Genomic DNA, 13834 nt, shown 5'->3' with positions numbered 1-13834 from the left:
CTTTGGTGCACCAAACTTGTCTATATGTGTGTCAATTCATGTTGTCTATTGTTTGAGTGCTGAATGATTGTTGTGTTTATGTTATGTGTTAAAAAGAAAAAAATAAAATGGTTAAAAAAAGGTATTATCTACTGGCAGTCATGCCAGTCTATAATTTACACAGAAGATGATTAAAGGTGCTTCACATTCTTAACTATGAGTTAAACATAGCTGGAGAAAAAAGCTACTTTTAAGAGGCCAACAGCCTCAAACTTAATGGTTAATTCTCCTGGAAAAATTTCTACCATGGTGATGGTTGGGTTCAAGGTGTTTTATTCCCCTAAAATTACAGCTAGAAAAATATATATGTATTTGGTTTAAATTAATGAGATTTGTGTAATTGCTTCATTTTATTTCTAATTGATCTTAAAGGTATAAATGTTTTACATGCCTTGACTATAGAGTATTGACTCATAAGTTATTGGACATGATTTAAAAAATATAATGATGGTAACAAAAGGTAAGTTTAAAACTAACAATTTAGGGTTAAAGCTATCTTAAGCAACATGTGGCATGACAGAAGTCAAGAAATACAGGTCTCTAAGGTATTTCTAAATTGACATAACGTTTTATGTGATTCTTATCCTAGAACTCAGACTTATAAAATATAAGACTTAAAGTAATGTCTCTTCAATAAGTTACATTGTCATACAATCAAACACACAAGCTGATAGACAAACTTTGCAATATGAAAATAATGTGTTTGCTATTATTTTAAGGAGAAAAGATTATTTAAACTGGGTTTTGCTTTCAAAAAATTGCAGCTATGCTTTGATATTACAGGTTACTTTTGTTATTTGACCTTCATACAGTGGGGTCTGGTTACAGGCTACTCCTTGCAAGATTGATGTGTATAAGGCTGGCCTTATCTTCACCTAGAGAGTTATGGCCAAAAGAACGTTTTTAACAGATTCATACAGATGTGGTTCAAAATAAAGTTTTAAACTTAGATCCATAAAACATTAATAAGGCTATATAGAAATTATAAAGGCATTAAAATTCGGCCTTGGATTCACCCCAAATATTAACACAGGAGGCTAGAGTAGCCCTCAAAAGAATAGAACAAGGGTTACAAGACGCAATATTGTTTCACTACAAAGAAAGAGAGAAAATTGCTTTATATATTTTGTCTACCTTTTTGCAGCCTACAGGCCTGCTTTGGCAGGAATGTCCCCTGTTGTGGGTACATCCTATAGCCTCACCAACAAAACCTATTGATCATTACTCTACTGCAATTGCTAAATTGGTCCTTCTGGGGATACAACAATGTCTACAGATTTTTTGGGAAGAATCTTACATCACTGATCGTTCCCTATACTGCTTCTCAGGTGCAGGTTTTGTGTGGGACAATTGATGACTGGGCCATATTGCGCTGCTGTTTTGATAGATTAATAGATAATCATTTTCCCAGACATCCTTTGCTTTCATTTTTTAAGGAGCATCCTGTGGTGTTTCCAAAAGTAACTGCACAAGCACCCTTGCCGGGTGCCCCCAATATATTTACAGACGGATCTAAAACAGGCTGTGGAGCTTATATGATTGAGCACAATAAGCCAGTTTTGTGCCAATATCAGCCTGGCTCCCCACAGGTGGTTGAGTTACAAATTGTGTTAGAAGTTTTCAAAAAATGTTCCTTTCCATTTAATTTACTTTCGGATTCATCTTATGTGGTAAATGCTGTTAAGGTATTAGAAGTAGCTGGCTCCATAAAACCTACTAGTACAGTAAGTCATCTTATGAAGGAATTACAGAAAATTATCTGGTCCAGAGATTCAAAAATTTTTATACAACATATTAGAGCCCATTCTGGTCTGCCAGGCCCGCTGAATAAGGGCAATGACCTTGTTGATCGATGCACCAGAATGGAATATGCCCTCCTGGCCTCATCCCTGGAAGCTGCATGGAAATTTCATCAACAATTTCATGTTTCAGCTAGGACATTACAACAAAAATTCCATCTTTCCCATGCAGATGCACGACAGATCGTGCTGGAGTGCCAACAATGTATATTTTTTCACTATCCCCTGCGTCTAGGAGTTAATCCAAAGGGCCTATTGCCCCTAAAATTATGACAGATAGATGTGACTCATATATCTTAAGTTTAGAACCTTAAAGTATGTTCATGTCTCTGTGGATATATGCTCTGGCATTATTCATGCTACTGCCATGAGTGGAGAGAAGGCTCGCAATATGATTGGACATTGCCTTGAAGCATGGGCTGCCTGGGGGCAGCCTTGTTAGTTAAAACAGATAATGGTCCATCTTATACTGCTCAGTCGTTCCAGTCTTTCTACAAACAAATAAATATACAGTTAAATCATGGCCTTCCTCATAATCCCCAAGGTCAGGGCATTATAGAGCATGCCCACTACACCTTAAAAGAACACTTAATAAAACAAAAAGGGGAATTGGCTATGGTCACACCCCTAAGGACGGCATAGCATTTGCCCTCTTCTGGTGTGTCTGAAGACAGCTACAATATACTTATCTATAATTTAATCTTTAAAAAGGTGCCTAGACAGGACCCTTTGGGACAGGACACATAAAGTGTGTATCCCAAAGAGGGTATATAGAAACATTCAGATATATAAGCACACTTATTATTCGTATCATCAAAAAGGTAATGGCTTAAAAAACAATTTTACATTTTTGTATACATCAAATTATAAAGATTTGTTCTTGATGTAGCACATTATGATGTTGATTCTAAAGGACTTAATTAGCTTCTGGGGATGGTTGATACTCATATTTCTAATTTAAAAAATCAATATATGTGCACATAACTATGATTCATCTTGGGACATCATTTTCATGAATGGCTTTTTTGAAGGAAGAGCTAGATATCTTGTTTATAATCAACAGGTGGCTGTGGAAACACATGGACTCAGCTCAGTTAGCAGAGCTGACCATGATCAACTTATGGATTATGCTTTTAATCCTTTTACAATTTGCCACAGGGCTCATGCTCTGAGTAATCTGTCATCTAGCGTTGCTCATGCAATTGATGTGCAAGTGAGCCTTTATGGTCAACTGAAAGGAGGCTTAATGGTAATAAACCAAAGAATTGATTTAGTACAAGAACAAATTGAGACCTTGTGGCAGCTAGCCCAATTGGGATGTCAGTGGAAATATTCTAGTTTATGCATTACCAACATTTAGCATGAAAATTTTAAAAGAGCTGCGAATTTGTTTAAACAAATGTCTAAGTATCTTTTAGGAAATTGCATTGGTGAATTTGACACCCTGATGGACCAACTCCATATGGCTATCATCACCGTGAATTCCACTCCAGTGGATGTGTCTTTGGCTGAAGGACTGTCATCATGGATCAGCTTAGTGGTGTATCATCTGAAGGAGTGGGCGGGACTTAGAGTCCTTGCTGTTCTCATGATTTTAATAGCATTTGCTTGCCTGTGGTGTATCTGTAGGATAGGTTTGTCCAACAGAGACAGGCCACAATGATAGTACAGGCACTCACAGCTATTAAAGCTGGACAGTTCCCCCAGGCCTGGCTGACAGCCTTATATACTCTTACCTGATAGCGTGTATAATAATAAAAAAGGAGGAACAAACAGGAGCACAGAATGCATGGCCATGGTATGATGGGATCTTGTCAAATTATCAAAATGCTTTTACCCCACTAACTCCTCTTGCTCGCATTAAGGGAGAATTTTTTCTTTATAATATATTTGCTGTTAGGAACGTTAACAGAAGGGCAGTGAGACTTCTTAATATAACCATAAACTCACTTTTGCAAAACATGAATTATTCTTCTGCCCCGGTTTGCCTCAAACCACCCTTTTTCTTCCTTATTAGTACCGATATGTCTAGTGATCGCCTAGATTGTAACAGTACCCATACACAATGCTATCTATCAGAATGTTGGGATGGCGGCAACGATACTGCCTTGGTAGTTCACCTACCCATGTTTGTGCCCATTCCAGTTATAGAAGATGCAGACACTTTTCCTATAGGACAATTGTTCCATTTCAAGAGAGATTTTGGTATTACTGTTGCCATTATTACAGCCATTACTATATCTGCAGCAGCCGCTGCTACTGCTGCAGTAGCCATGGCGTCTCAAGTGCAGACTGCAGAGGTAGTGAATAGTATAGTTGAGTGGTCTGCACGAGCCTTACAGACCCCAAATCAATATAATTCCCATTTAGAAACTGGAATACGACTTTTGAATCAGAGAGTAGATATTCTATAAGAAGAAATTGATGCACTTGTAACAATGGTGCAGGTATCTTGCGTTAAACATACCCCAGGATTGTGTATTACTCCCCTTCAGGTAAATATGACAGTTCTAAAAGAAAGTCAGTACAATATAAGTGAATTCCTTAAAGGAAATTGGTCTCTTGAGGGAGAATTATTAACCAAACAGCTTGTATTTCAGATAGCTTCGCTTAATGCCACAAGACTGAAGCCAATCACCGTGGAGGACCTGACCTCGTGGCTCTCCAGTGTCTTTTCTTGGATCAAAGAGTGGACTGGATTGTTAGCTATAGCCACCCTTATGTGCTTAGCAGCCTTTGTCTGCCTTTGGTGCTTCTGCCGTATTAGACGAGATCATGTAGCTCATAGAGCCATAGTTTATCAGGCTCTTGCAGCTATAGACGCTCAGGAAGACGTCTTTGTGTGGCTGGCCTCTCTAAAATCTTAGAAGCCTACTCTCCAGGGTACACTGTACATACTATACTGTCTGGAATCCAATGATACTCAATGACAGGCAAATTCTCAGCGCTTGGATCAACCTGAGACATGGGGCTCGGTGGGCGATAGGGTAACCCTTTGATGGGTAAGACTAAGTCATGGCAGAGATGACATAAGTCAGGGGTCATTGGACAGTAGGATGCCAGTGACCCGATTAGCCCTGACCTGGGACGGCTTCTATTAAAACAAAAAAGGGTGATATGTAGTGAGCCACCCTTTGTTCTTCTCTGTTACAAGATAGTGCTGGCCACATGCAGCTCCCTGGTAGTAAATCACTTGAATACATGCACAGTGTGCTGTATTCCTTATCTCACTTACATGGTAATGAAGAACTCACTGAGTTCACCTATGAGAAAACGGCTGGTTATCTCCCTGGGCAGATGAGGCTATCTAGGCTTCATAGGGTCAGGCTGGGAGAGAGCCCGGGGCCGCCAAAAGAAGAAATAAGCTTAATTCAAGGTTTCCCGAATAAACCATTAAAGGAAGAAACTCCTTGGTGTTGCGTCCTCTTTGCTGGCGAAGGTGGACGCGACAGAAAAATTGAAACTAAAATGTAAAGTGTACCTATAATTGTGTTCAAAAGAATGAAGAGTAAATAACTTCTGGTGTTCTTTTCAGGTCAACATTAACCTTCAAACTACCTCCAGCAGAAACGTCAGGGGACATGGAGGCAAAGGGCCGGGCCTCCACACAGATCAGCATTAAAAAATCTGCTATGAGTGGACCATTAGCAACTTCTCATTTTGCACGGGGGGGGGGGAATTCAGAAAAGGATTTCAAGCCTAGTGTTCTCATTAGAGGCCAATGAGGAAGTGGCATGGTGTTTGACAGTGAACACAAATGGGGTTGATGAAGAAAGCAAAGATTACCTGTCAGTTTACCTGGGGTTGCTCAGCTGTCCAGAGAGCCCAGTTTGGGCAAAGTTCAAATTCTGGATCACAAATTCTCAAGGAGAGAAATGTCAAAGTATGAAAAACCCCAATGTCGTAAGCTTTCAGCAATATGAAGACCGGGGATTCAAAAAGTACATCCTTCGAGGTTTCTTCCTCTCCCATCAGCAATGGCTTGTCGCTGAAGACCAGCTCAGCCTCTGCTGCAACATGAGCCTAGTAGAAGCCATCTTTAGCATGCCTGGACAGAAGATGACACCTGTAATCAAGGATTCAAGATAGATGTTGACAGATGACCTAGCAAAGCTGTGGGAGAAATCTCTCTTCACAGACTGTTCCCTATTGGTATGTGGCCATGTATTCAGGGCTCACAAGGCGATCCTAGCAGCTCGCTCTCCAGTTTTCAGAGCCATGTTTGAACATGAAATGCAGGAGAGCCTAAAGAACCTCGTTGAGATCCATGACCTGGAACCTCAGGTCTTCCAGATGATGTGCTTCATCTACTCAGGGGAAAAACACCACACCTCAACAGCAACTCCATGGCAACTGGTGTGCTGGCAGCAGCTGACAAGTATGGCCTGGAGGACTTGAAGGTCATGTGTGAGGATGCCCTCTTCAGGATCCTGTTTGTGGAGAAAGCTGTAGACACTCTCATCGTGGCCGATCTCCACAGCACACAGTGACTGAAGACTCAGGCCCTGGATTTCATTGCACTTCATTCCTATGAAGTCTGTGAGACCTTGGGGTAGAAGGAAATGTTGGAGTCTCATCCCTACTTGGCAGCTGAAGCCTTCCACTTCCTGGATTCTGCACAGAGTATTTTCTTCGAACCCTCACTCAAAGGCATAAAGAGATTTTAGGAGCTGGTCAGATATGACCAACTCGTCTTCCAATGGCAGCACCCAATGTAGTTACCAATGACTTCTGGTTAGAGTACAGTATTGCTGGAGCATTTACACTGCATCTGCATGAAAGCAGCATGGTGGCTCAGGATTTCAAACAGCTCTGCTATGTTAAAATTTCAGGTGTGAATGGCAGAACAGGAGTCTCAGACAATCTAGATGATATCTGCCCTGTTGATGTTCCTGTTTGTTTTTGTCTGACATGATGGAAACTGGGATTCAAGTTAGGTGCTGACCATGAGCACAGCCCAAAGGAATTTCATTGGGGAAAACTGTATGTACTGATCTAAACAGAACAAATGACCAGGGCCCAAAGAAAGGGAGAAATCAAACATGAATATTTATTTATCTAAGACTTAAATGACAATGAAGACTTTTTTAAGGCTCAGTTTGTGGGAACTCAGCTGCCAAAGGAATTACTGCTCTGTCAGAGAACTGTGGTTCAGTTCCCAGCATACCCAGGAGAGTTTTCAACCACCTGTAACTGGTCATCCAGAGGATCTGAGGCCCATCTCTGTTCTTCATGGCCACAAACAGCTCTGTAGACAAAATCGTAACCCAATAAATTATAATATGAATAAAATATTTGAAATCAGTATGTGGATTCCAGAGATGTTTATGTTCAGAGAAGTCACATATAGTCCAATCAGCCCTGCTCAGCTGTGGATATTTGTGGAGACTATCTTACCAGTATTACAAACACTTTGTCTTTTTTCTTGGCATCTGCCTGCATTAGCCAAAAGCTCCATCATCATGCTCTTATGGTGACTGAGAAGTGTAGACTAATGTGGAGGAAGTCTATTCCTCCTGGGAGAGAAGTGTTTGTTGGTCAAAGCATGCAAAAATCTTTTATGTATTTTGAAAACATTCGAAGAGATTGATTCATTATGTATTCATACTCCCTAGGCCAGTTGTTTCTCATCTTCTCAATGTTGTGCCCCCTTAATACAGTTCTTCCTGTTGTGGTCAACCAGAACCATTAAATTACTTGTTGGCTACTTCATTACTGTAGTGTGGCTCCTGTTATGAAGTATACTATAAAGATCTGATATAGGGGATATTTGATATCCAACCCCCATGAAATGGTCAATACCCCACCACAGAGGATGAGGGAGCCACAGTTTGAGAAGCATGGCTCCAGGCCATGCCTGCCTTCATACCAGCTAGACTTCTTACAGAACTTCTTGTACTAAAGTTCCACCACACCTAATTCCACAATCTCAATTAACCTCTGTACCGCACCACCTGTGGGAGTCTTCACTGACCATTCTTTTTATATTTTGTGGATGCCACAGATCTTTCCCTTCTAGCCTCCCTACCCAACTCTATGCTCTGTCCCAGGCTTTAAGTCCAGCTTGCACCCCTGCTAACACAAGTGTCACTCTTTCCAATACAAGGAGGGAAACTACACCCTGGAAAAAGTAAGATAGTAACCTTCCTTCATCAAACCCAAAAGAAGATAATCACTCAAATATAAAAATAACATCAAGAATGACAGGAAGTAATAATCTCTATTCCTTAATATCTCTTAACATCAATGGACTCAATTCCCCAATAAAAAGACATAAACTAACAGACTGGATAAGGAAACAGGACCCTACATTTTGCTGCATACAGGAAACACACCTAAATGTCAAAGACAAAAACTACCTTAGAGTAAAAGGCTGGAAGACAATTTTACAAGCCAATGGTCTCGGGAAACGAGCTGGAGTAGCCATTCTAATATCAGATAAAATCGACTTTCAACCTAAAGTCATCAAAAGAGACACTGAGGGACACTTCTTGCTGGTCAAAGGAAAAATCCACCAAGAAGAACTTTCAATTCTGAACATCTATGCTCCAAATACAAGGGCACCCTCATTCGTAAAAGAAACTTTACTAAAGTTCAAAGCACACATTGCACCTAACACAATAATTGTGGGGGACTTCAACACTCCACTCTCCTCAATGGACCGATCAGGAAAACAGAAACTAAACAGGGACACAGTAAAACTAATTGAAGCTTTAGACCAATTGGATTTGACGGATATTTAGAGAACATTTCACCCTAAAGCAAAAGAATATACCTTTTCTCAGCACCTCATGGTACCTTCTCCAAAATCGACCATATAATTGGTCGCAAGAAAGACCTCAACAAATACAAGAAGATCGAACTAATTCCATGCCTCCTATCAGAGCTCTATGGTGTAAGAGTGGTTTTCAATAGCAACAAAAACAACAGAAAGCCCATATACACATGGAGGCTGAACAATACTCTACTCAATGACACCTTGGCCAAAGAAGAAATAAAGAAAGAAATCAGAGACTTTTTAGAATTTAATGAAAATGAAGGCACAACATACCCAAATCTTTGGGACACAATGAAAGCCGTGCTCAGAGGAAAACTCATAGCCCTGAGTGCCTCCAAAAAGAAAATGGAGAGAGCATATCCTAGCAGCTTAGTGACACTGAAAGCCCTGGAACAAAAAGAAGCGATTTTACCCAGGAGGAGTAGAAGACAGGAAATCATCAAACTCAGGGCTGAAATCAATCACGTGGAAACAAAGAGAACCATACAAAGAATCAACGAGTCCAGGAGCTGGTTCTTTGAGAAAATCAACAAGATAGATAAACCCTTAGCCAGATTGACCAAAGGGCACAGAGAAAGTATCCAAATCAACAAAATTCGAAATGAAAAGGGAGATATTACAACAGAAAATGAGGAAATCAAAAAAAATCATCAGATCCTACTACAAAAGCCTATACTCAACACAACTGGAGAATCTGGAGGAAATGGACAATTTCCTAGACAGATACCAAATACCAAAATTAAATCAGGACCAAATAGATCATCTAAACAGTCCCATAACCCCTAAAGAAATAGAAGGGGTCATAGAAAGTCTTCCAACCAAAAAAAAGCACAGGGCCAGATGGTTTCAGTGCAGAATTCTATCAGACCTTCAAAGAAGACCTAACACCAATACTCTTCAAACTATTCCACAAAATAGAAACAGAAGGAACCCTACCCAATTCCTTCTACGAAGCTACAATTACGCTGATACCAAAACCACACAAAGATCCAACAAAGAAAGAAAACTTCAGACCAATCTCCCTTATGAACATCGATGCAAAAATACTCAATAAAATTCTTGCCAGCCGAATCCAAGAACCCATCAAAACGGTCATCCACCATGATCAAGTAGGCTTTATCCCAGGGTGGCAGGGGTGGTTCAATATATGGAAATCCATCAATGCAATCCACTACATAAACGAACTCAAAGAACAAAACCACATGGTCATTTCATTGGATGCTGAAAAAGCATTTGACAAAATTCAGCTTCCTTTCATGCTTAAAGTCTTGGAAAGAACAGGAATACAAGGCCCATACCCAAACATCGTTAAAGCAATATATAGCAAACCAGTAGCCAGCATCAAACTAAATGGAGAGAAACTTGAAGCAATCCCTCTAAAATCAGGGACTAGATAGGGCTGCCCCCTTTCTCCTTATCTTTTCAATATTGTACTTGAGGTACTAGCTCGGACAATTCTACAACATAAGGAGGTCAAAGGGATACAAATTAGAAAGGAAGAAGTCAAACTATCATTATTTGCAGATGACATGATAGTCTACCTAAGTGACCCAAAAAACTCCACTAGAGAACTCCTACAGCTGATAAACAACTTCAGCAAAGTGGCAGGTTATAAAATCAACTCAAGCAAATCAGTGGCCTTCCTATACTCAAAGGATAAGCAGTCTGAGAAAGAAATTAGGGAAATGACCCCCTTCACAATAGCCACAAACAGTATAAAGTATCTTTGGGTGACTCTTACCAAACATGTGAAAGATCTGTATGACAAGATCTTCAAGACTCTGAAGAAGGAAATGGAAGAAGAACTCAAAAAATGGGAAAACCTCCCATGGTAATGGATCAGCAGGATCAATATAGTTAAAATGGCCATCTTGCCAAAAGCCATATACAGATTCAATGCAATACCCATCAAAATCCCAACTAAATTCTTCACAGAATTAGAAAGAGCAATTATCAAATTCATCTGGAATAACAAAAAACCCAGTATAGATAAAACTATTCTCAGCAACAAAAGAAAGTCTGGGGAAATCAGTATCCCTGACCTCAAGCAATACTACAGAGCAATAGTGTTAAAAACTGCATGTTATTGGTATAGTGACAGGCAGGAGGATCAATGGAACAAGATTGAATATCCAGAAATGAACCCACACACCTATGGCCACTAGATCCTCGACAAAGGGGCTGAAAACATCCAATGGAAAAAAGATAGCCTTTTCAACAAATGGTGCTGGTTCAACTGGTGGTCAGCATGCAGAAGAATGCGAATTGATCTATCCTTGTCTCCTTGTACTAAGCTCAAATCCAAATGGATCAAGGACCTCCACATAAAGCCAGATATCCTGAAGCTAATAGAAAAGAAACTGGGGAAGACCCTTGAGGACATCGGTACAGGGAGAAAGTTTCTGAACAGAACACCAATAGCATATGCTCTAAGATCAAGAATTGACAAATGGGACCTCATACAATTACAAAGTTTCTGTAAGGCAAAGGACACCATCAAAAGGACAGATCGGCAGCCAACAAATTGGGAAAAGATCTTCACCAATCCTACATCAGATAGAGGGCTAATATCGAATATATATAAAGAACTCTAGAAGTTAGACTCCAGAAAACCAAACAACCCTATTAAAAATGGGGTACAGAGGTAAACAAAGAATTCTCACCTGAAGAATTTCGGATGCCAGAGAAACATCTTAAAAAATGCTCAACTTCATTAGTCATTAGGGAAATGCAAATCAAAACAACCCTGAGATTTCACCTTACACCAGTCAGAATGGCTAAGATTAAAAATTCAGGAGACAGCAGGTGTTGGCGAGGATGTGGAGAAAGAGGAACACTCCTCCACTGCTGGTGGGGTTAGAAATTGGTACAATCACTCTGGAAATCAGACTGGCGGTTCCTCTGAAAACTGGGCACCTCACTTCCAGAAGATCCTGCTATACCACTCCTGGGCATATACCCAGAGGATTCCCCACCATGTAATAAGGATACATGCTCTACTATGTTCATAGCAGCCCTATTTATAATTGCCAGAAGTTGGAAAGAACCCAGGTATCCCTCAACAGAAGAGTGGATGCAAAAAATGTGGTATATCTACACAATGTAGTACTATTCAGCCATTAGAAACAATGAATTCATGAAATTCTTAGGCAAATGGATGGAGCTGGAGAACATCATACTAAGTGAGGTAACCCAGACTCAAAAGATGAATCATGGTATGCACTCACTAATAAGTGGATATTAACCTAGAAAACTGGAATATCCAAAACATAATCCACACATCAAATGAGGTACACGAAGAACGAAGGAGCGGCCCCTTGTTCTGGAAAGACTTAGTGAAGCAGTATAGGGCAAAACCAGAACAGGGAAGTGGGAAGGGTTGGGGGGAAAACAGAGGGAGGGAAGGGGACTGATGGGACTTTCGGGGAGTGGGGGTCCAGAAAAGGGGAAATCATTTGAAATGTAAATAAATATATCAATAAAAAGGTCTGATATAGAGGATATCTTATATTCAACCCCCATGAAATGGTCAATACTCCACCACAGAGGATGAGGGAGCCACAGTTTGAGAAGCATGGCTCCAGGCCACGCCTGCCTTCATACCAGCTAGACTTCTTACAGAACTTCTTGTACTAAAGTTCCACCACAGCTAATTCCACAATCTCAATTAACCTCTGTACCGCACCACCTTTGGGAGTCTTCATTTCCCATTCTTTTTATATCTTGTGGATTCCACAGATCTTTCCCTTCTAGCCTCCCTACCCAACTCTATGCTCTGCCCCAGGCTTTAAGTCCAGCTTGCACCCCTGCTAACAGAAGTGTCACTCTTTCCATGGTAACAGAAGGGTAAGGGCAGAATCAAAACTTGTCCTTTGCTGTCCACTTACTATTTCCCCAATCCTATTCCAAGCCCTATAGTGGGAAATTTGATGTGTTTTTTCTGTCCTGTAAAGCACCAAACCAAGTGGATCACAAAGAACTTATCCCCCATCTTCCTACCTACAACTCTATCCGTCATCTCAGTCTGCAGGCATTCACTAAGAGCATAGCAAAAGAACAGGGCAGGGAAACAGTTATGGAAACTGAAGAAGTCAGAGCTCCCCCTCCTTGCCAAATTCAATCCCCTAATCTGATCTACAGAGTTATATAATTACACCAGCTGCAGCTATCTTTTCTGCCTGCCTACATCTCCTTTGGGTCCCAGGGACAATTCCTTTTTAAGTTCCCTCTCACTACTTCCAGGCTGTATGGTAGCCCCTAACTCCAGCATCAAATCCATGTTACCTCACTGACCAATCCTGACAGGGACACATGAAAGATGCCTGTAGATATTCCTCAATCCTTCAGTTCTTCCTCCCCAATCCCCAGACAAGGTTTCTCTGTATAGTCCTGGCTGTCCTGGAACTCACTCTGTAGACCAAGCTGGCTTCAAACTCAGAAATACACCTGCCCCTGCCTCCCAAGAATTGCAATTTAAGGCATGCACTACCACTGCCTGGTAATCCTTCAGTTCTTGTAGAACTACACCTACCTTTCTAAACCACAAGTCTATACCAATCCTGACCACTTTTCATGTCTCCTTGAATTCCAAGGAGACAATAAAATCAGATTCTGGTGTAATTTCCTCCCTCCTGTGAACCCCTTCAGAGCCCTAATGTACCCCCATTCCTAAGTGTCAGCTCCCAGTACACAGGATCATCAAACCACCAGTAGCCAAAACTATTAGGTTTAATGAAAAGTTCCTGCCTGACCGCAGTGATGGCTCTTCTCATCTGTCAACTTGACTATGTTTGGATGAACTATAATCCAGAGTTTATAAATATCTTGTAAAAATGTAGAGAGGATCAGGTCCAGGCCTAGTAATACAGGGCTTTCATGCCAGCTTTCAGGAAATATAGGCATGCAGGTCTTTGATGTCAAGGTCAGTTTATAGAACAATTTCTAAGCCAGCCACGCCTAAGCAGTGAAAGATGTAACAAAACCAAGGGGGCCTGTTCCAGTCCCAGCAAGCAGCAGCAGTGTGCAGAACGGGCTACTAGAATGTATGTTAGATTTGCCTTTTACCAAGATGTAGAGATGTTGGCTCTTCTAGCACCAAGCCTGCATGAATGATGACATATTTTCCATTATAAGGATAATGGACTGAACCTCAAAATGCCCAGGCTGCCCCAACTAAATGTTTGCCTTTATAAGAGTTACTTTGGTCATGGTGTCTCTT

Source organism: Apodemus sylvaticus, chromosome 4 (assembly GCF_947179515.1).
Source record: "Apodemus sylvaticus chromosome 4, mApoSyl1.1, whole genome shotgun sequence".
In the NCBI taxonomy this organism is placed as follows: Eukaryota; Metazoa; Chordata; class Mammalia; order Rodentia; family Muridae; genus Apodemus; species Apodemus sylvaticus.
The sequence above is the reverse complement of the archived record's forward strand: the minus strand, read 5'-3'. Positions refer to the sequence as shown.